This window comes from Ceratina calcarata, unplaced genomic scaffold, assembly GCF_001652005.2.
Source record: "Ceratina calcarata isolate Rehan_Ccalc_2016 unplaced genomic scaffold, ASM165200v1 scaffold422.2, whole genome shotgun sequence".
Classification (NCBI taxonomy): Eukaryota; Metazoa; Arthropoda; class Insecta; order Hymenoptera; family Apidae; genus Ceratina; species Ceratina calcarata.
Window position 1 is genome coordinate 98740 of NW_017165837.1, and position 23594 is coordinate 122333.

The 23594-nt window shown below is 44.2% G+C and overlaps 1 protein-coding gene across 1 annotated transcript in view; it reads left to right on the forward strand.

Moving 5' to 3' along the window:
* Nucleotides 1-23594, forward strand: part of LOC108626590 (cadherin-99C-like) — a 67889-nt gene that overhangs the window by 34348 nt on the left and 9947 nt on the right. The gene's annotated exons all lie outside the window — the stretch shown is intronic.

Genomic DNA, 23594 nt, shown 5'->3' on the forward strand with positions numbered 1-23594 from the left:
ACTCGAGTTACCGCGATTCACGCGTGATCGCACGCATACGTCTCCATTAAGCCTACTTAAGGCTGCGGCCTTTACAAACGGGAGATATATCGATTATCGTCTCTCTTAACTATAAAACGATCTATCAAATCGACAAACGCCACTCGGGGAAATGGATGCGCTTGCTCGTTCTATGAATTGTTCGCGATAGTAAACCGCGGTTTGAATAAGTCCGTCGAGCGTATTTTCCCCGGCCCCGGAAAGATATACGAGCGGGATTAATCAATTACCAATGGGCAGCGTGTACGTGCGTTACTACAAAGATTACGAGCTTATTGACGGACAACGCCGGGAAGAATAATTACGCATCTGGTCTGAATGGGACGCGAGCGCGAACGCGCGGAACGAGCTACAATTTATACCGGTTACATCTTCGAATATTTATCGAGCCGATTACCCTATTCCTTGACCATAAAATAATCTGTCACTGTTAGACAGAGAACGACGCACGATCAGGGAACCGATACACGCCTACGTAGAGCGATTCCTTTGCCGCCTACAGTCCGCACGGTAACGTGTTTGACGGTTAGTAACCATTCATCGAGGATCCAACCGGCGCGCCGCGGCTATGCGAGGGCTCAATCTCAGAAACTGTATAACTTTGCTTATCGCGTTACCCGCGGCATATTATATTGGTCTATTAACGGCCGATCGTCCGTGTATCGAACGCAACGATTTAACTTCCGATGCTCGATTTTAACGCCGAAGCTATCGGAGCGCACGAGATAAACCAACGATTCTTAATTCGTTAAACAAATTTTACGAGCCTGTTCATTTGCTTTTATACGTCGTATAATTCGTTCCCTGTTTGCGCCTTACCGGTGCCGGTGCTTAACGCAACTTTGAATCGGATCCGCCGATATTATTAATATGTATCGCGCATTTAATACGTGCAACGGCCTTGTGTAAACTCTGACACTGTTCGGCTAATGTGCGTAAACCCGAGGAGAGACTATAAGCTATGAGATTATAGGATTTCCACGTCTGCGAGCAACGTAAGTAATTCTCACGGTGCTCGTAGACAAGACTTATGCAAATCTCCGGAAATGTAAGCCGAACTAAACACTTCAGTTAGAATTCAAATACGTTTAACTAAGCAGAAAGCAGAACGGTATGAGGTTTGAAGAAAAAAATTTTTCGAATTGTTATCCGTTGCGAATGAAAACATTTCCGTTGCTTAGATCCATTGTATCGGATTAGCCGTGTCGATATTGTAAAATTTCGATCAGCCGCCGGATTAGACGGAACGGGCGCCAACACCCACGCGATGTTTCCATAGACAAACGTGTGTATATACCATCTTTCGACGTCTTATATGTATCATCTCGTAACACGCACGCTAACGTTCATTCCAGCGGACCGTAGAGGCATGCAATCACCGGTGGGAGAAAAAAAAAAATTCCGAAACTAGTTCTCTCCCCGAGAAGTCCGTACGCATACTATCCGATCGAAATACGTCCGGTGAATTCTCTGTGCTCGCGTCCTCGTCGTCGTCGCCGCGTTCGATAGCTTGGCCTAGGCGCGAGGAATTCCTCGTATATCACGATGGGATCTCGCCATCTCTTTCGATTCGACGGCGCGCACCGTTGTCTCTGGGTTTTTGCGCGCTCCGAAAAATGATTTTACGACGGACACCGAGAGCTCCATATTTATTCCGATGATCGCGGTCGGATCTCGTGCATGTTCGTTATTTCAAGGGCAGCGTGGAAACGGGCTGCCGTTTATATCATGTGGCAGGATAATGCGTAAGCGTTCGCCAAGGTTTATGGACCATAACGTTTCGCATCGGCGAAAGGTGGAATCGAGGCGATTCGAATAGACCACGGGAGAATCTGTCGATATTCCTGTTTTCTTTTCGTTGCGCTCGCACGGTTAGGTATTATACCCGACGACGAATCGCCACGGTCACGCCGGATTTCTACCGTGTCGTAACAAGTTTCCTAGCATCCACGCGCAATCGTTTTATTCGTTCAGTCGGAACGCATCGCGTCGCGTGGATAATGTTATGTAAATAGGCGCGGGCACTACGGCGGAGTATGTGTTCGTTAAAGCCGTTTTCTCTCCGCTCCTCTTTTTCCCTTGAGCGCGAAACGAAATTTCACAGGGGTGGAAAATTGGTCGTTAATATTCTCGACTTCCTTCCCGTCCCTTCGCATTTTCTTCGATATTCGAGCTACTTCGCGTCCGCTTATTATTTATTACGGCTAATAACACGTACCTTGTACTCATTATGCGCTACCATCGGCAAACTTATATAGTTAATGAATAATCATCATACGCGACGACTATCTTCGCTGCGCCGTTCCTCGATAGCTACGCCAGCCATCCATGCTAACAAGATTCTCGGTAATGAGAAAAATACGGTTAATTATCCAGCGAACGCGAGAGTCGTGGCTACTGTAGATACGCGTTCGAATGCAAATGATTTCGTCGATATCACAAATCACTGCAATACCTAATTTCTTACGTCCCTTCCTTCTTTATAAACGATCCGTCGTATTTTATGACTTCTAAACGCGTCGGGTTTATCTGGACAGTTTGCAGAAACGTGGCTATCTGTACACCGCGAATCTTAGTCTACACAGCGGCGGCATTAAGTTCGTCGTAGGTCGAGCGCGATAAAAATTAGACGAGCTCTTTAGACATTTTTTTGCTGCTCCGTTGGACTCTTTATAACGCCCCGCGCAACGTCTGTTTATAACATAATCATCAGTTTCGCGCGGGGAAACGTCGACGCGTGGACGAGCGTGCATTTCGCCTCGCTCATTCTACGATCTGCTCACAGAGTCGATCGTTACGAGGTTGAACTTCTCACCGGGCAATCCGTTCGCGGCACGATAATACCCGCCGGCCACTTTATTACAGGGCCATTAAGTGGCCACCATTAATTGCGAGTTTATTAAATGTTGGCAAAAACGAATTCCGACGGAAAAGTATCCGGGCAACGTACGATCCATGCGTCCGCGGAGTAGGCGGCCCATTATAGCGCCGGCTTTCACGGCTTGGCCCCTATCCCCGTTCCGTGTTCTCTTCATCGCTAATGATCCGTTCGATAAATCAAACGAACGCGGAACCATTGATCGATGCTATCTACGCGGCTCCTATCCTCGGTCCGCGGGGATAAGAAGTTTCGCTGAAATTGGACTACGCGCACCATGCGGATTCCTGCAACGCCTACAGTTCTCCACGCGTATCTGACCGGCGATCGGATCGATTATTTATCGAAAGTCATTGTGCTTGAATAGGAACGCTCGGAATTTGCTTCTTTTACGAGCCTAATGTTCGAGAACCAGTTCTCTTCTCATTCAAACTAGCAATCGATTATTTTTGGTACAAATAAATTAAGATTTAAATTTTAACGAAACGTGCGATAATATTCTTGGAACTGTTGCGTGGAATACGTAGGAGTTTCTATTGTTTGAGCGATTTAGTTGCTACGTACTGGGACGTGCGTTTCTAGGAATAGAAATATTCGCAGAAATCTGGTATTGTATAGTGGCCGTTTGGATCTCGGACATCCGCACGATCGGAAACACGTCCCTGTCGAAAAGGGTTGCTTCGCGGGCCCTGGCCGCGCTCGTTCCGCATGGAATAGCATAATTTATCGCGCACCCATGCCATGGGAACAGAGTATTCAGACTGTACGCGTACAGCTTCCTAGTTATTAATCAAGATACATCGAACGGCAGCTAGTTGCCACGTTTTCAGAGGTTTGATAAGTTATTGCATTGAATGCAAATTCTTCTCGATCAGACGGGGCCGAGTCGTGCGTCGGACCTCGCGGTTTCTCTGAAAACTTCTCCCCTGGCTTTGTTTCGAACGATTCATCTTGCTACTTCGGAAGTTAGACGGAAAAATAACAAAAACGAAAAAATAGATAACCACGCAGCTACCTGTCCTGCGGAGAATATTGATAGGAATGGTTTTAACTGTCGGTCAGTGATGCGGGAATGCCCGGTAGATCGTGATACCAACTGCAAACCGTAATTTTTCACGAAAATATATGGATGGACGGAAGACGCGTGATAAATTTGTCCTTCTTCGAGGGAACGTTACTGCGCGAGGATAGAGTTGCGTAGGTGTTCGACAGTGATCATTTGTCTGAATCGTATGTTTCTCGATTTGCCTCGATGGTTTTTTTTTTTTCAATGCATAATTTCGATGGTAAAATTGTATAGGAATATTCTGTTAATAATAATATTCTGTAATTGTTACTGCAAACGAGTGTAGTAGGTAAAATTCACGGGTATCGGTTTCCTCGCACGTTCGCCTCGCTCGACGAATCGCTAAGTCGGTTATTCGAGAAACTTAGGCTCATAGTCCTAGCGGGATAAGCTTTTCACACCGTCAGGTATAATGTTAAACCTGTCTTTAAAGCTACTTCCTGCTATATAAATATATTAACATTATACTACGCCCACGGGTATATTTATATACCATTCGGTAGAAATTGCTTGCGAACTAAACGTTTGTATTTAAAATTAAGGTGTTGCGAAAGAACGAAGGACAAATCATCTCGTTCGGTTTTACGGCATGAGATACTTGGAATAATTTTATAGACGCAACTTATCTTCCTTCGATGGAAATTATTATTTGTTTACTATCATCGAAGAAGATGGTTCCCAAGATGATTTCCATTTTTATCCGTATACCTCTTATGAAATTGAAATTGGCGTTTCTTCCTGCCGGTTCCCGATATGGTCACCGACCTCGTGGCCTTTATTGGACGTAAACCCTAGCCAGTGGGAAACCGCGCGTCGAAAAGGCTGACGAAGACGCTGTCTGTATTCAAGGCTAGCCGGATTGTATTTGCATTGTATTTTAGAAGCTACGCTTGTGTGTTTACCGTGGAGCTAGTCCAAGCTTCTCCAATCTTTCTCTGTAGACAGTTTCACCGTGGAAACACGTCGCCTTACTCATGGGTCAGATACCATATGCAATAAATTCGTTTCCTTACGATTCTCCTCAATAAAAAATGTTCCTTTGCTAATCATATAAATTATTGTGAGAAACTAGGAAAAATAAAAAAGCTGTCTTACAAGTTTGATAATCGATTATGACAGTTTACTAAATGAATGTTATTCTTATGAATTTCAGTGGTTCACGATAGAAATACTTTTTAAAAAAATTCATGAGGTCTCCAAGGACACAAAAGGAAAGTAAGGCCGAAAGAATTCGCGAAACACGCATGTAAATGAGAATCTTAGGAATGTATTGTCGTGTTTGTAGCACCGGCGCGATTTCTATAACCGTAATTCCCGCCGGGATGCATAAAAGAAATAATGAAATTATAGGTATCCACATACGACCGGCAGTAAAGTACATTTTTATGCCCATTAAGGAGAAACTCGGCGAGTAAGCACCGCTCCGGGCTTCCTGCCGGAGATAAGTGAGATATAATCCGACCATCCAAATATCTGAGGACTTATTACGATCAGATTTTAGTAAATACTAAAACAAGAGAATTGATCTGCCATTTTTCTCTTATTATTGCAGTGCACAGAATTTTTCTGTTTATAGTCTAAAATCAATCCGATGTTGAAACGATGTTTTGAAATACATAAAAGGGATGCTGTACTATCGATAGTGATGGAATGCCAGGGGCATCCGCGTGTAGTAAGGCGGATTTTCTTCGTACGGAGACGAAATCAAATATTCGAAAGATTCTTTTAGCGCTGTCCCTTTTCTCTGATAAAATATATGTCTGTGTCTGTGCTCTCTGTAACTGGAACGAACCTTCCTCGAATGCATATTGAAGGAGCAACTTGAACTCGGCGTAGAAATGCTCGGCCGAGCTTTCCTCGATGGCTCTCGGTTGCCCCGAGTATTAAAACCGAACCTTTACGACTCGTTGCGATTTCTTCTGGCTCTTTGAGACCGGAGAAGAGAAACCTTTGCATGCGTCTCTGGACTGGCGTTACGCGTCGAACAAAGAGCTGCGCCGAGCCACTGGGAGAATCATCGCTGATACTTTTCTTCCTCCCTTTTTCACCATCTCCTCGTCTTTGTTTGTTGAAGCACTTTTCTGAACCATTTTACAGTCCGTTACAACTTTTCCTCCATTGAGTTATCGCGTGATTTTTCATTTTTCACGATCATTCCAGTTAAACGTTTCACATCGTCGACGATCAATGAAGCAATAGAAGCGATTGTTCCCAGTAGTCACAAGTGTTTGCCAGTGTCGATGTTTAAAGACAAACGTTATGTTTTTCACGCTGGTACAACGGTCTTGCAACAAGCTGCGTAACTTTATATCTTTGTCGAGCAATCTCGTACCGATCCGGTGACAGTAATTGCTGTGTCGTAACTCACCTGTCCGAGTTTTAATCTCCTCGAGCACTTTTCTCCCCCCAAGGTTCTGATTCCTCTTTCGCCGATAGAATTGCTTTCGAACAGTAAAAATTAATCCGATCTCAAGTCCCCGTGGTAATCCGCAGAATTCGACGCGCATTACAAATTTTTAATGACCTTTGGAAATCGTCGTTTTTAACAAATTCGCGCGAGTCATTCCTGGTAAAGGGTTTTCGAAGGACACTTACTAATTGCCTGCTTACGCCGGGTTAGATGCTTGAAATTACTTAGAAATATACTTAACGAGGCCCTCGACGTCAACGTTAAAGCGGAACTTCTAGGAAACACTCGTGGAACGAGGTGTACACAAATGAAATCTCGGAGCTGTAACGACAGACTATTTTCATCCAGCCGCAATTTTTCACCGTGTCTCGTGCGACACGCGACGGAAAGCTCAACGCGACACGCATCCCTCTATATAGGCGCTGCGCTCGACACGCGTAAACCGGTACGAGGATCTGAATTTTCCCCTTGGTCGTGCTCGTCGTCCCTCGACTCGGTGTATCAGATGAGTACAAATTTCTACTCGATTCATCGACGTGTCGTTGTACTATATAAACTACCACGGCCGTCCATCAGACGATAAATTAACCGCGGCCCGGTCTGCTGAGACGCATCGCGTGTAAAGATGTTTCATGTTCCTCTGACGAGGACAGAGACGGGACGGCGCGGCGTTACGGACGAAGCCAGGCGTAATAGTCGGAGAGCAATGCGGTGTTGCGCTAAAGCGAATTGTGCGTACGCTTCGTTACACTTATTTACGAGGCAAAGTTCACATAAATAATACGGATATACATAGGCGTACTCGTTCCGGCGGCAGTGCATAAATCGTCTCTAGTACCGCGAGTTATAATCCCGACGTCGATCTTCCGCGAGAGAGCCAGAAATCAATTACGCGAACCGACGACGACGACGAGACGCTTTATGAAATTTCATGTATAACATTAACTAAGAACAATGAACAAACGTTCGTCTAATATTCACCTGAACTTCCTGGGATGAAATCATTTCTTATTCCATTTAATGTTTAAGTACCGTAAATCCGTGAATTCTTAAACGCGTTGCGTACCGCAGTTTTACGGTTGTCAGTATCGCACGCACTCATCCGAGGCTTTTAAATGCCGAGTTTATCAACGCGGTGATTCGCGCACGGGGATCTCGCAGTCAGCGGCGTTCGCCTGATTTATAGATCGCGATGCACACTCGGCCGGTAGATACCCTCGGCAGAGGAAAAAAAAGGGGGCCGAGTTACGATCGAACGCGGCGTTCATCCGAGGAATCCGCGCCGCGGATTCTCTTCCGCGTGGCTGGACGTCCTTGCGCGTGGATCGCAGTGAACTTCGAATGCTAATATTGAATGGACTGTGGGCGACGCTGTAATAACGTTGCTCAATTCCCGCAGGTGCGAATCACGGTCAACGCCGTCGTGTCGCTCGTTCCGCTGCCTCGTCTACCGGAACTTCGCCTATCTCGATTGCGGCTTACAAATAACAAGGCTAGGTAATTGAACTGGGTGTCTGACGTACAAATAGGCAAAAATTATCCCAGGTTACCGTAGACGGAAGTCATAAAAAGGATGATCGTTCGACTAAGATCGTAATTTTCAGTTCATTAATTCAAATGCAATTTTATTTCATAAAAGGCAATTATCGTTGTTTTATATAAAATCTTGGTTTTGTAATGAGTACAATCGTTGTAATTAACGGAGTTCTTCAGTTACGCAATTCAATGAATGGGAACCGATCCGCTAGCAGTCGGCTCATTCAAAATTACTTTTTCCCCGAGGACTATTACCAATCATTGCCAGTTCTAATTAACTTGACAATAACTTACTGAGAGTAGTTGCGCAAATAAACTGGGGAAAGAAAGGAACAATCGCATGGACGGTAGCGGAAACTAGAGCCAGCCTGTCAGAGGGTTTCAGGCAAGTTGTGGGCGGCGATCGTTGCTCAACGCGTGCGACAGGTGTGCCGGACAGGTAACGAGAAGCGTGGCCGTACGGTGGATGGGAACCTACGCGCGATTAAAATTGCACGGACGACCCGACGACGTCCCCGTTACGTTACAGCTTTTTTTCGGTTTCGCTATGTTTTCGGTTCGTCGAGATCCGTAAGCTGGTCCGCTTTTTCTCCTGCCTTGTTTGGAGCCACTCCGATTCTGGACACGAGCGTAGCCGCGCTCCCACGGTATTCGAAACGAACGCGAAGAATTAGCGTGACGCGCTCGGCTCGTCGACGAAAATGATTACGGTTTCGAAATGCATTGAAACGGGCGAACTAATCGCTTGAGCGTTTAAGTCGCGTGTTCTCGGGCGTGTATTTGTGGAAGAGAGCGAAACGCGGCTGAAAAATGGGTTAATAGCGATCGCTCGTTAGGTTTACGTTAAATTACGAGAATTGCCGTGCGATAGAGCGGGCGAGTCGTGCGAGAAAGGTCGCGAAAGTAAGAACCGTTTTTACAGAAACGCCGATGTGTACGTGTACGTGTGGATTTAAAAAACCGACTTTAATGACCGCATTGTGTTGCTGTAAAGTAATCAATATTTTACTGTCGAAACTGCGACAGTAAACCACGTATCGTAAAACGTAATACGATTAATGATTTACATAAGACGGCTCGCGGGTAGAAATAGTATATCTGTGTTTGGCTGCGAGAGAAACCTCAATTGATTTTTATTGCCCATTTACAACGGTATTTGGAATATAAATTTTTCTAACGTTTCGTATAAACCGAGCCGATAGCAGATACCAGTGACAACATTTTTTATTCAATCCGGGGCTGGCTGTAGTAAATCCTCGTTATTGCCCCAACGTATCTATACTATGTATTATACGAGAACAGACGAGTTATGTTGCACGCGTTGCAATCGACGCGCAGCGTACGCTAGCGAAAGTCGGTGATCCATGTGAATCTCGTGTAGGTCCCATGGTACCGGGGGCTGGCATAAAATCGCGATAGGTTTCTCGGAATCGATCTTGACAGGTATCTATCGCCAGAGCGGTGAGTGCAAATGCTTGAGTCCAGCCGATGTACATATTCAGGAGAAACCTGTCGGTCGGGATCGGACGGAGGGAACACCGGGTCGACGACGGTGAAGGTGCTTTGTGGATTTATAGAGGCTATAGAACGTCCGACCGAAATTGTCAACGGGAATGAGTCAGCGTCGGGGCTCGAAAAAATCTTAATCCTCCTCGAATGGAAAAGTGAAACGTTTCAGGGCTTACAGAACCTCCTCCTCGAGATGAGATTCCAAAATACATAATTCGTTCGACCGAGGAATACGTTTTTGTCACTTTACACTTTGTTTGCAGTTAGACGCAAAGAATGTGCTAACAGCGGGAAAGGTAAGACAATCTTAACGGATGACTCGATTCGCGTCGGAAATTTCCTCGATTCGCCGTCGCTGCGTAGCGTGGCATAAAATCCGGTCGTGTCTTCGATTGTCGAGGTCCCAGTCGAAAAGAAACACAGCCAGAACGGTGCAAATATTACAACACGTCGGTTTCCCTCGGCGCAGCCGGCGCGGTGGCTCGCTCTCAATGTAAATTCCAAACGAACCGTGGTATTTCTGCGCTGTAAGCTGCGAGGCTTGGCTCCGGCCATTTTTATCGGCGCGAAACAGGTCGCACACAGAACCAGCCATCTCCTTATTTTTCTTTCATTCATATAACTACGTCGCATAAATAACGGCACAGTAGGTGCTACAGTGCTCCACGCACTGTTCTCAAGTATCACCGACGACTGCAGCACTCATTCTTTTACCGATAATTGCAACTTTGCTTCTGAGCATGAGTAAAAATGCATCATGAGCTTTCGAGATTTTTATCAAAAAGTTTTGATCGAGGCATCAATCACTGCAGCATGCTTTAAAGCAAATTCTACGATACTTAATAAAACTTTAGTTACATTTAAACCTGTTTTAAAAAATGCCGGAGGACACAAAACTGCTGCGGATGTTCAGCTTACACCTTAATCACTTTCCTGAGAGCCTTCTCAACTGTAGAGAAGCAAAAAAAAAAAATGTGAATTGAGGGACAGACGGAAGTATTTATAGAAGTAATCCATTCTAAGAGCATTACGCACGATCAGAGGAGATCCACGTCCTCGTAAATGCGATCTCAGGTCAGCCCCAGCGACATATTAAAAAAAATAAATAAAAGAATTCGAGTAATATTTCCGGTCCGTTTAAGACACTTTCACCTTTAGATGAAATTATGCGTCCCAACGAAATTTCAGGGGAAACATAAAACTGAACTTTCTATGTGCAGAATCTAATAAGTTAAACAGCCAGCAGGAATATTTGGCGGCACGTGGAGTACTTATAGCTTCATAGCTGGCTCAGATCGCCCGGGGTTAAATTGAAGCGGCGCGATGCTGGTGTTCACTACCACGTCCGAGACATGTCGAGAGATTACGTATACACACATTGTACTCGCGCGACTCGCTTTTACGTATGCACGAGAATCGCGTGGGCGTATGGGTGCCCCACTGACTCTCTAACCCCGAGCACCGTGACTAACGCGCTCTTCCGTTTGTCTGTTTGCGCTTATACTACTTACGTACGGCTGCGGGATGACTGGGTACGCATGACCGAGTGTAAGCTCCACTTTATGCGACACGCGTACGCGAACCTTATTAATGAGTTACACTCGTTCCGCGTTACATGTTTCTTACATGTGTAAATTAATATACGAAGTGGAAATCGTGGAATTGTAGCAGGTGACGTAAGACGCCTGCACGTGAGCCGAGCCTGCATTCATAAGAAACAGAAAGAATCATAAAATACTGAAATATGCATATTAAAATTCATAAATATATTTCTCTCCTACATTTATGTAAATTGCGTTTTAATCATTTTCAAATTAGAGATACGATCGAGTGATTTTCACATTATCGCATAAATTGCAGTAAATTGATCGGAACGTTAGCCTAAATCGGAAGTATTTTCGTCCATTGACTCCGGAACTGTGGATCGTTTACGGACGTTTTAGATTTTCTCTACGATGCTTATGCATGACCACGCGCCATTCGAGCTTCGTGGAAATTTAACATGCACAGGCAATTAATATGTAAATGCAAATGAGCACGCGAGAACTCTCGCGTCTTCCATAAAATTCGAATGAAACCCTTAGAGCCGGGCCCTGAATTTTACTTGTTCAGTTTGCTAGACACTTGCGGTAGAATCGAGTTTGTCGCGCGAGAGCACGAGCAGACGGTCGTGACGCGAGGGGAACGTGTTTACTACACGGGACGTGAAACTGGGGCAGATAATGCACCTCTTTTGTGGTCTTACGACCGCGGAAAAATTATGCGGGAAAAGGTTGGACGGCTCACGGACTTGACTTTCTATATGCTTTTTCCAGCGAGTTCAATAAAAGCTATGCGCAAACGTTTTAAAACCGTAGCAACTTTTGTACAAAGGCAATGGAGACCTAATTCATATGAAAAGGACAGAGTGCTCCATTTAGTGTAAAGTGCGCGTGAAATAAACGTCCCGCGATCCAAAAAAATCGGGTTGCGCAATATTAACTCTCTTCAAACGTTCCTCTGTAAAAACTGTTTTTCATCACTTTTCGCCTCACTGTTAAACGACATTTCATATTCGATAGAGACAGCGAGAGCAGATACACTTCGCTCCAAATGGCCTCAACTTTTTAACTACGTTAAACGCTTAAACGATCACACTTTATGGAGCGAAATCAATTTGCGAACGATTTACGAGTAACAAAACTGGCGGAAAGAGATCGAGAGAAAATGAATGGTACCTCGCACTCGGTCGGTCCAGTTCTGATGACCCAATTGCTAACCAATGTAAGCGAAGATTAAAGTACGAGCGCGACGCCGCGCTGCCGGCCGGACACGGTCGGACGTTATCTTCGTGCAAAGATACGTGTTCGCATGCACTATACATATTCCTGCGCTTTCACCCGTTATCTTTTTCATCCTGCCCCCCCCCCCCCGCCGTCATTTCTTTTTCCTGTTGCGGCGTACCTCCGTGATCAAGACCACAGACACGAACGTACACCTGCGGCCAGCCCGCAAACGGTCGCGTTGTGCTCCTCGATTTTCGTAACAGCAGATTTTTTAGTCGGTTTTACCGTAACGGTCTCGTTTTATTTCTGCAGGAAACAGCACGGGAGAGGCGTGCAACGCCGATGTCGCCACTGGCAGACCCGTTTCCAGACGTTATACTTTTACTTTTATCAAGCTGCATAATCGCGGACGAGTATTGCACGGTTACGTACCCGCCGGACAAGTTTTTTTTTTATCCATTTATGATTGCGGCCGTTATTAAATTCATTGATGAAAACCGCGTTAAATCGCGGCCATCAATAATTAAGCGGGCAGTTAATGCAAATTGAAACGCGACAGCTCGTTGCATGTCTCAATTAAAGTTAATAGATTAATAAACCATAATGTATACACTCGCGCTTTAGAAATCGACGTACAGTCTACAACACTGGTGCCGTTCTAATATTTTTAATTTGCACACAGGTTCTAGTAATTATGAATATGAATGACGTTTCGGTCAATTGCCGGACGCCGACGTTCGTTAGTATTAATTGGAACTCGGTAAAAAGCGTGATTCGTACGATTTCCTGTACGACTCCGCGGTGCAAGTTGGACGACGTGGACGGCGCGCGGCTAGGCTTTAAGGGCGGTAATTGCACGTCTATTAGACGTTTTCCACGGATCGGCGAGCACGGCGAGCATGTATAAGCAACCGACTGATCTATTTCTCCGCGGAGACAACACCTACTTAAGATAATCGGCGTCGCTAAACCGCGTCTCCTTCAACAAACATGAAATTGGCTTACGAGAACGACGTGCACGAATCTTGTATATTTTTTTTCTTCGTTGCGCTCGTTTCCAGAAGTTCTCGTGGTTCAGCGTAGAGAGACTATAATCTTATCGCTGGTTGTCGCTGGTCCCGGTTGGACAACGATTCGCGTGAAACCGCTGAACGATTCCGCGAATCCGATTATCCACTCGTACTTATCTATTAGATTTAATCGATGAACGTTTCGGCAGGAAATACCTAGTCAACGTCGGTCTCTTTTCTGTGGCTTGCCTCACCTGCGGCGTATTACTCTATACGGAATCTTGCCCGGCTTAAAGCGTACCGTTTAACTGGATTAGAGTCCTGTATCGAAAAATTATTGGAGAAGGTGCTGCATTAGTCTGAACGTTTCCCCAATCAGAGATACATACACCGTACTTGGAACGTTTTACCAAATGCACTAACGAAACCTTGAAGTAATAAAACTGTCTAACTATAAATGAAAATTATACAGGTTTGTAAAAAATATATTACGTTAGTTCAGATTTTATTAGCGTTTTTATTTTAATGCCATAAATAATGGGCGCGAATGGATTTTACGTTGAAATGAAAATTGCGCGGGATGTAAAAGGATAGCGAGAAAAAAATGTAAATTAGGGCTTTCTTCGTTTCCCTCCATTGTCGTTATAAAAGAGGACGCGAACCATAACAATTAGTGTAGCTGGATCGACTGTGAATCCAGGTGACTCGCGGCTCTACGTAAGTACAGTTGTTACGCGATACACGTTCGGCCTAGCTGGTCGTAATCGGGGACGGCCTATTGTTCCAACGAACAAGAGTGATTCCCCGGGGGACAGAATTCTCAGTCGCACGCCATCGTAGTTAAAAGTTACGAGGTTGCCGAGCCAGGAGGAATAAATCGAAAGGAAATAAATATATAATAGTAAAAAAGGAAAATTGTGTAATGTATAAAATAATATAATATAAAATAAAAACGCGTTTACCTGATATACATTGTTAAAAACTGGTACCGTGTGTGTTTCGTTCATAAGAAACCCACCCAAGACCAATCGTGTCATCCGATACGAAACACCGTGAGTCAGATTTACGTTTAAGCTAATTTCAGGCAAGGAGACTCATATCGACTAATTAACGACGCGTCATTCGCAGGCTTGACGAGCTTGCCGACATTCCGTCTCGTCTTCAAGCGTTTCTCGTTTCTCGTCCCGCGAACGTGCGACATCTTTTTTCTTCGCCTCGTGGATTTACTGTTACGCATTGTGATAAGACGCCGGTAATTGCCGCGGCGGAAAGCCGCGCGCTGTTTTGCCCGCCAGACAGCTATCAATTACGCGAGGGGGACAACTCTTGCCGGCTGTCTGAAGGTGCGTTGCGCCTTTAACGGAACTCCGGGGAGTTTCCGGAGGCGTAGTATAAACTCGAGTAAGTCCCTGATAATTTTAGATCTCATCTACCGGGCAATAATAGCTATTTGGAAAATATGTCACGGAGGTGTAACGGGATACTGTCTGCACCGTGAGGCCACTGAACGCAACAATAATTCTCTGTGACAGTATTCAGATCAATTATTATGATAAGACGCATTTGCCATTTTCAATGTTGAACACTGTCACAGTATGATACCAATTTTTCGCTAGGACGAAGAAAAAGGTTTTTGCAATAAACAATTTTATTTATTAATTAATTATTGACGTCAGCAAAAAGATTTTGGTATATAAGTTGTAGGCATTGACGTACTATACAAGGAAGATTCTATGAATTTTTCTTCTAACTACAGTATTTAACGAGTTAAGGACGACTAATTAGCGTACTGACAAAATTCGGCCTTCCCACCGTCGAAACTGCAAACTTTTAGCAAAAAATTTCGTTCTTCCTCAAACACTCCTAAACCGTTGGTTGTACGAGAAAATTACATAGGACCTTTTTTGTAGCTGATAACTTTAGCTACAACTTGTGTTGTAAACATTTTTCGTTTACGAGTATTTTACAAGAGACGATAAAACAGGAGTTTTACCCGAAGGGGTCTTACCTTTCAAATTAGAGCCTGTGTGTAACTAACAACATAGCGAATTTGTTGATCATAAGATCATAAGTGCCGACGCCGTGAGTGAGCCTACTGTTCTTTCTTATACTGTGAAGCTGTCGAGTTTATTGAATTAAATTACTGACTTTTTATCGGAACAAAAACTAGAACACGAACAACATTAGTTCATCCCATTAGTCACGCTATTACGCGTTACGATGTACGGAAAATGCAACCAGGTTTAATTTTTCGACTTGTCATCGTCCGTACAATACGCATCCCGATTCCCGTTAGCCTCGATTGATTCTTCAGTCGTGTTTCTGTTCTGTACTGCTGACTCCTTTGAATTTCGTTGAATCGCTCACGCAGAGGAGCACGATGCACTTGAAATACCAAAGGTTCGAAGCAAGCAGGAAGCTCGCAGTTGTTGCTCGAGCATCGTTCGAAACGATACAACCTCGGAAGGGAGATCCCAGTCAAGCAAATGATGTTGAAATAATTTTATGCTTGCCGAGGTTCAGTTTGTCACAGTTTCAGAAATAACGAAGAGCCCTCGCGTGCATTGAATGAAACGAAGTCACGAGAGCTGCAACGCTGCGAGTCTGTGGCGAACATGTACCTCGCTCTCTATTCAGGAAATTGTCGGAGATGTAAAGAGATAAGTTCAACTTCGAGTTTTTTATACAGATCGTCCATTGCAACATTGACTGGTGTCTATATTTAAAGAACCTTTTTCTCGATCAATATTTCACCGCTTTATCATCGATCAAATATCTACTAATTCAATTGCTAATGTATGTCAATATCTGCATTCCTTCTGGTTGAGTAACCCACGCGACAGCCTACTATTAACTACGTGAAAAAAAAGTCAATCGTTAATTCGAAATCATGCATATTCACGGCACGAAGGGCCGGTTAATTAATTCCCGCCGTTCTCCACATCTCGCACGATCACAATTTCGCTTTTACTGCGATCGGTGCTACGACGTTTTCTGGCGGGACACGCGTAAATGTATCGCAAGAGCCAATCACGACGGGTACTTACACCGTGCGATGAAAGTATTTGTCTCGCTCATTATCGTCAGTCACGGAACATTCTACGAGCCGCGTTCCGTTATTCGCCCGGTGCCTTCCTCTTCTGGATTGGTTCTTGCGGACGGTGTTCCGTGAAGCATAAGATCACGTCCGCCGGCACGGTTTCATCCCGATAATCCACAGGGAATTCCGAATTAACTTTTTTCACCCGGTGCCGTCAACCGTGAGTCACTCGTTCGCCCAAAGGTCGTTCTTGTTCCGTCGAGCGCGATCGAGCACGATTTTATTCACGCGAATCGTGCAACGATATCTAATCGGCGAAATTACGGGCGGACCCGCTCGCTTTTTCTACGAAACTATGCAACAGGCCGGCAAGAACGGGTACGCAGCTCGTCAAAGTGAGCTACCGTCTCGTCTCGTTGAGCGAGTGCAGCGATTCGCTCGCCAGCGAGCAAAAATTCATCCCGCATCGTGCACGCTCGTTTCAATGTCACGTATCGCGAGGATCAACGGGCTGGTCCTTCTCATCCTCCGGTTTTTATCCACGTCGTTGCAGTCGCTGCAACGCTGGTTAACGATATCGTTCAAGCGACACGTGTTTCGTGGTGAAAAAATGTGTTGTACAACACGAAATCGCGTCATTTACTTCTTTTTCTCGTGACAAAATGCTTTCATAATTTATTTACATGAGACTCATTCAAATTCATAATTCATGTCAGTTAAATGTTTTAATTTTTTTTATGCATGATAAGCATTCTTAATATCTCTCATAGATACAATTTTTCTATGAATCTATAAAACCGGAAGTCTAGGATGACAAGTGGATGGTACCTAGCGATGCGGTAATGGACTAAGCAGAAATGATACAAAGTCTGTGACATTGCGATCAACAATGCGACCACACGCCGAACATACGGATGCACCGTCAGACCCTTTTCCCCTCCTACCTGCCGCTTGTGCAACGAGCCGACTGGCATAGTCAGCTCAGTAAATCACATTCAGATTCAGTGGTTGGTCTCATAATATACTAACCGAGCAACAGTAAGTTCACGGGGTTGTACCGCGCCGTTGCTCCCGCCTGTTCTACGCTACACTGAACAATCTGTGACAGTCATCGCTAGATCGACTTCCGTTCCTCGGCCCCTTTGCTCTATTAATGAATTTGTATATTGAATGACCATGAAATGAATTTCTATTCAACATTCAATAATATTAAAAAATATTTCTAATGGATTCGTGAAATTAACGTAGTTGCTTCATCCAACCTTTTCCTATCTTCTATCTTGATGAGTCAGTCGCATAATAATAGAAAATAAGATGTCTTCTATGAAGCAACATTTGTCTCCAAAACAGTCATAGGGTCTACTTAACACAGGTATTAAGCCAGTCGTTGGTATACAGAATTATTCTCTCCCAATGATGAACACAGAGGCGAGAGACGTTAATTGAGCCTGACCCGAGATTTTTAATGCCGCCGATCCCGTCGCCATAAATCACTATTATTGATTTAATTACCTCTCGGCATCGAGTGGAAAAAACAGAGGTTACAGGTAGGAATAATCAAAGAAAGATAGAGTCGGTGACTGCAGATTGATGTATCGGAACGGGCCCTTTCATTTGACCGATCCTTTTACCCTCTTTTTCCTTATGATTTATTTCGTAAAAGGATTACGTGCCGCTCGGAACGGCACGAAATACGTCGGTTCAATTATAATCCCGGCAGATATTCCACATTCGCGCGAAGAGAGCGATCTCTCGCTCGGGAAAGTTGCCGTCGACCCGATTTTAGCGAGCATTGATAAATCGACTTGCGTAATTTCGTACCGAAGCGACCAACGCGATTCATTACCAGTCGTTGCGCAGAGAGCCGCGCGTTTGACTCCGTCGAGCTGAACGAATCAATGCCGAGGTGGAAATGTCGTTTTCCACCGCTGACTAAACCCGAGCGCACGAACTCTACCGGTTTTTATACGCTCCGCGTGTCGTGCAATCGACTAATTCAACTCTAATGCTGGACTGATAAAATTAATGTTCCCGGCTCGGCTTCGCTCAGGCGGTTGCGGAAATTCTAGTCACTTTCTACGCCGAGCTCTTCCGTCATTCGCGGTTTTTGCCCAGCAATTTGTAGAACATTATTTTAGTCCGTAATATCGTTTTGCGGCGGCTGGGATATTGAAATAGGGCAGCCGGTTGGATGTTCAAACGACTGCTTATTGCGTTTTTTTCTACTCTCACCAGAAGTTGAAGTATTACAATTTGTACACTACGAGTGCACGTTTAACGCGACGTAACGTAATTTAGTTTGCTAAATAATGTAATATCTCCTACACCGATAATTAAGTTTACGGTTAAAATACCTAGTCGAAGTCCCCGATAAATAAGCTTATCTTAGAATCACTTTCACGAGCGCGGGGAGCAGATAGCATCAGTTTCTATACAAACGATGCCAATTAAAATCATCGAAAGAGGCGAGTAAAACCAGAGCCGCACGAAATCCATTAACAATCCAATGTGCACCGAGTCAATCCGATCGATCGTAAATTTCGGTCTGAACTCTTTTCGAACTCGCGGTGCAACGAGTCGCGCGTACGCGACACGTTCAATCGAGACTTTTCGGATCGCGATCCGTACTAACTTTCCATTTTTACTGTTTCCACCTCGGCGTTGCGTTCGCGCGCACTCAGCCGCACTCAGCCGCGTTCCCCAAGGCTTAAATAAAGGTGCAGGAGATCAGCGACGGGGATACTTAATAAATCGTGGGCGGTGGCCGCGATCTTATCCGTATCTCGATCGCGACTGCCGATTCCTCGGTGCCGCGTCGGCCGGCTCTCGGAAACCATCTACCTGCATCGTAATGAGCAATAAATAATCAACCGTTGACTTTCACCCTTCCTTTATAATATATCCTGCGCGAACGGTTTCCCGGGAAACTCGTCAGAAGTAACGATGTCTTCGGGGTGCGAAGCCTAGATAGAATCGACGCAAGTTCGATCCGTTTTCTAACCGAGATCAGTGCAGCGTGTATCCGTTACGGTCGTTAAATTAAAGTAGCCATTTCGTTGGAAACCTCTAGGCAAATTGGGATATTATTTGTTATCAGCTTGGTGCTTCGCGATTACAAAAGTCATTTAGGGGCTTGTATTCCTGAGTACTTTGAAATTCTCATTAATGCATCCAATAATGTTTCGTTCTAATAAAAAAAATAGTAGATACTTTGATCAAACATTTACAAATTGATGGCAGATTCGACATTTATTAGTCGTTACGCTGTAAATTACACGACGGTTTTCAAATATAATGGAAACCGTCGGACAGAGGGCAAGGAAAAGGGCGCGAGAAATAGAGAAAATTATTCTTGAAACGACGTAGTTTATTAACTCGGACGGGTTTTAATAGCGGTACAAAGCGACTGCGACGGGACGCAACGTCGTCGCCGTTGAAGGAGGGCTGGGAGGTGCGTTAGCTACGACGATACTCCGTGCAGTAATCTACGTCAAGCGATAAGTAGCGGTTGGCTGGTTCCGCGCGGTGTCTTCTGCCTTAATTCAGAAACTACCGCACCCTACCAGTCGATGTACATCCCCATTCATAAACCCTTTAAAATTATAAATATTCTCAAAATAGATTACACTAAATCGAACTGCATACACTTTATGGTACATTTGCAGGCCTTCTTATCAAAATTTATTATCGTTAGTAACACCAAAACATAATTTATAGTATTTGATGCAAAGATTGAAAAAGTGCTGACATAATTAATGCACACTGAAAATCTGATTAGATTTTAAATATTGCAACTCGATAAATTTTATAATAAAAATCGTGATATTTTTTAAAAATCAGAGATTTTAATCACTCAGTGCTCGAGATTGGAAAGTTGCACTTGTGAACAGGAGTGTACTGCTCGGCAATCGTTTCTCACAACAAATGTATTCGAAACGGAAGAGAAGGGGCCTCCTCGAGCATCGTCGAGCAGGTGCATCCTCCTTCGTCGGTTGTAACAGCAACAGCCAGCACGTATGCATATTACAAGAGACTCGTACGTTACGCGGGTACCAATACGAAAGGTGGAACGTCGCCGGTTACACAGCTTTGTGCAGTCACGTTCGGTAATCGCGACGTTGTAAAACGGTCGAGCGCATTGCTCTCGTCTCCCTCCGACCAACGCAATATTGCATAATTGCTTGACACCGTCGCCTACCCTCGGGTTTACTGCCTGCGGTTCATCTTCGGATAAAACTATGATACCGTGAAAACCGGTAAAAACGTTACGTAGTAAACGTTGTTTTATCCCTCGGGGAGAAAGCGTCAGAGAAAGAGGATTCTTCCTAATAGAATTACGTACATTTACTCCTTACATAAAATATTTCTTAATTTTCTTTGCCAAGTCGTCTGTTAAACTAATTAAACTCAAATACTCACAACATCGCTTTGAAATAAAAATGCTCGTTAATCAAGCGCATGAAAAGTTTCACAGATTTAAAGCGTGCGTCCGAGGGATGCGCCTAGGTCTTATTAAACGATGTTCACTGCCTTTTTGCCGTGCACTACCGTAAGCAGAGTGGTTGATTTACTTCCGACTTAGATAACACTTGGCTCGGGACACGGGCATACTTTCGCGATTAATAAGGCAGATAGTAGAAAGTGAAGTAATTCAGCTGTTGTGGAAACGTGTTGTGAATGGATGTCGTCGAGCGGCGTGCTGCGTTTTGAGACACGTTCGCTCGTGTGATCCGACTTTCGTAATTTTTACTACGTAAAAAATCGTACCGTGAGATTGTCCACAATAAAATATCGCAGATTTTATCAGGCGGTATCCGTTAAATCATCGATTTTTCCGCTCTATTATAAAAGCATTAATTTGTTGATCGATAAATCGCCGACTCGTTTATTCGTTTCAACGGTTTGCGCTGAGTTTACGGAACGATTTATTACGTGAAATGGAGACTAATTTCATTTGCAAAAGGGAATTGAACTACTGATAGAAAGTTGGATCATTCGTTTGTCAGAATCAAGTTTTATTTTCATTCAGAGAGTATTCGAGCTGATTAGTTTCGCGGGATAGCCGCGTACACGTATGCACGTATCGCAACGGATCGTTGTACATATGTACGTATTCAATATGCCCCGAGCAGCTAGTACAATTATTCGCTAGACGTAGCATCGGCGTATCAAACTAGTGTCAAGATTTGACGTTGATAGAGTACGTGGAATAATTAATTTCATACTCATCGCAATATACAATTACCCTGTACAGCGATCTGTATGTGCAACTTCTTTTTGTCAGCATTTTATGGCCGTGGAAATGGGAAAGCTGGTAGCTGTTCCTTTATGAATGGCCTTTTCAAATCAGGAAAGTAATTATAACGTGCTTACAATGTTTCAACGTAGTTTTAACAATTCATATCACAATTATAGCACTGAGAGTGATTTACATTTACTGTGGTACTGGTGTTTAAATATGGATTTACGGAGTTCAAAAATAAATTACGTATATTTGCACATGTGCAAAAGTGGCTTCAGGAGAGATGAGTATGTTATAACTGCGCAAGTTTAGAGAGGATAGCAAACATAGAAGTAATAAGTGAAGTCTAGGATAATAAAGGATTAGTCTCATTCTCAGAGTATTAAAATCTCAGGAATAAAATTGTATTTTATAAAACTGCACTATTTTAATATTTGCTGAAATTAGATTTTGTTTAAAGCTAAGCTTTAACCGTAATTTTTCGACGGTTCGTTGAACGTTAGAGGGCGGATGACTACGTTTTCACTAGAGGCGTGCAGGACGGTAATAACTCGTCGCCCACGCGCGGAAGTGGCCGCGAAACTTGCTTCACACACTTGTGTATTCTTTAATAGGGAGGATCCGATGAAACTGATAGCGTTAAAGCGGTTGAATGAACGAGACGCGGGACGCGGCACGAGAACGTGAACCTAAAGAAAGAATGCATATCTGAATATCATAATTCCTCGAAGAAAGGGTTTCCGAATATTTTTCACCAGATCGTTGAACGAGGTGATAAATAATTGTGCATATTTCCAAGCGATAGCATCAACGAGGGATTTAATTCAGCAGAAACCCAGCCGATTATGTTATATGCATTTACTGAATGATTACAAAACGTCACTGCTGATTACGTGACTTCTGCTTTGAACGAATACAAATCCAATTATTTTCGCATGAGTAATTGGGAACAATTAGAACGTATCGTTTACATAATGAACAGTTATAAGCGATGGGTAAATTTTTTCCAGACTCGATATTGTTCTTAATAGAGCAATAAATTTGTAAACGTGCGATGCGTTCATTATCGAGGATTAAAGTGGAACAGGGAAACACCGTGACCTGTGCTCGATCCAACGAGAGCTTCCTCCGTGTGCGTTCCCTCGGAACAAATATTCTTCTTAACTTTCTATCACGCTTCGCGAAATACTTGTATCCTGTTCGTACGGATATTCTCTCGTGATGTTAATAACACGCTTGCGGTAATGTTTATGCGCTACTAAATCATACCCTTCCTCGTTCATCAATCCTACGTACGCGTCTTCAACGAATTTAATGATGTAATTCTTGGGAATTACTGCGCATAGTTGGAGTTTCCATTGCGTGGCAGCCGATTGGGTGGTACATGCGCGGCGGCGGCGGCGGCGTTGGGTAGGAAATATGGAAAGTATCTAGTTAACTAGTGTACGTCGCTGGACTGGAAACAAAAGGAGAGCGCCAAATTATCGGAGCAGCTTTGAGCGTAAACGCCGCCGTAAACCCGCGAGCGCGTATGAAGCCGAAACATATTCATGCCTCTACTTATCTCGCTCGTTCAATGGAGCCGCTCGTTACGTCAATTACCACATTTTGCAATCGTGGGGGCGCCGAATGTGCCTTTGTACGGCAGACCCCATGTTCGAACCGCTTCTCTAAAAGGAGATTTCCTATCGCGGGGCTCGTGACTTTATTTCAACGATTATATTAGAGATCCCTGCTCGCGTGACATACTAACCTTCGTACCTTAAACAAATGTTAAATAGACCAATAGCATACGTATAAAATGAAACTATTACGTTTCATTAATTATCCGAATGTTAGATTACATCGGTTCTCGTTTCGCGTATATTACATCCCCTTTGACAGGGAAACTGAAACGAGCCAATACGCGGGACAGTTTGCCAATCCGTTGGAAACGCTATTACTCGAACCAATCGACCGGCAAGCGTATTAATTCCTCGGTGCCGATTACCGCGACGTAACAACTTGATAGCTACGCGACAGTATTTAAATCCTGTCACGGGGACACGATCCCCGTCGCGCCTCTCTCGATTGCGACTGGCCTCGAGCGAAGAAGTACA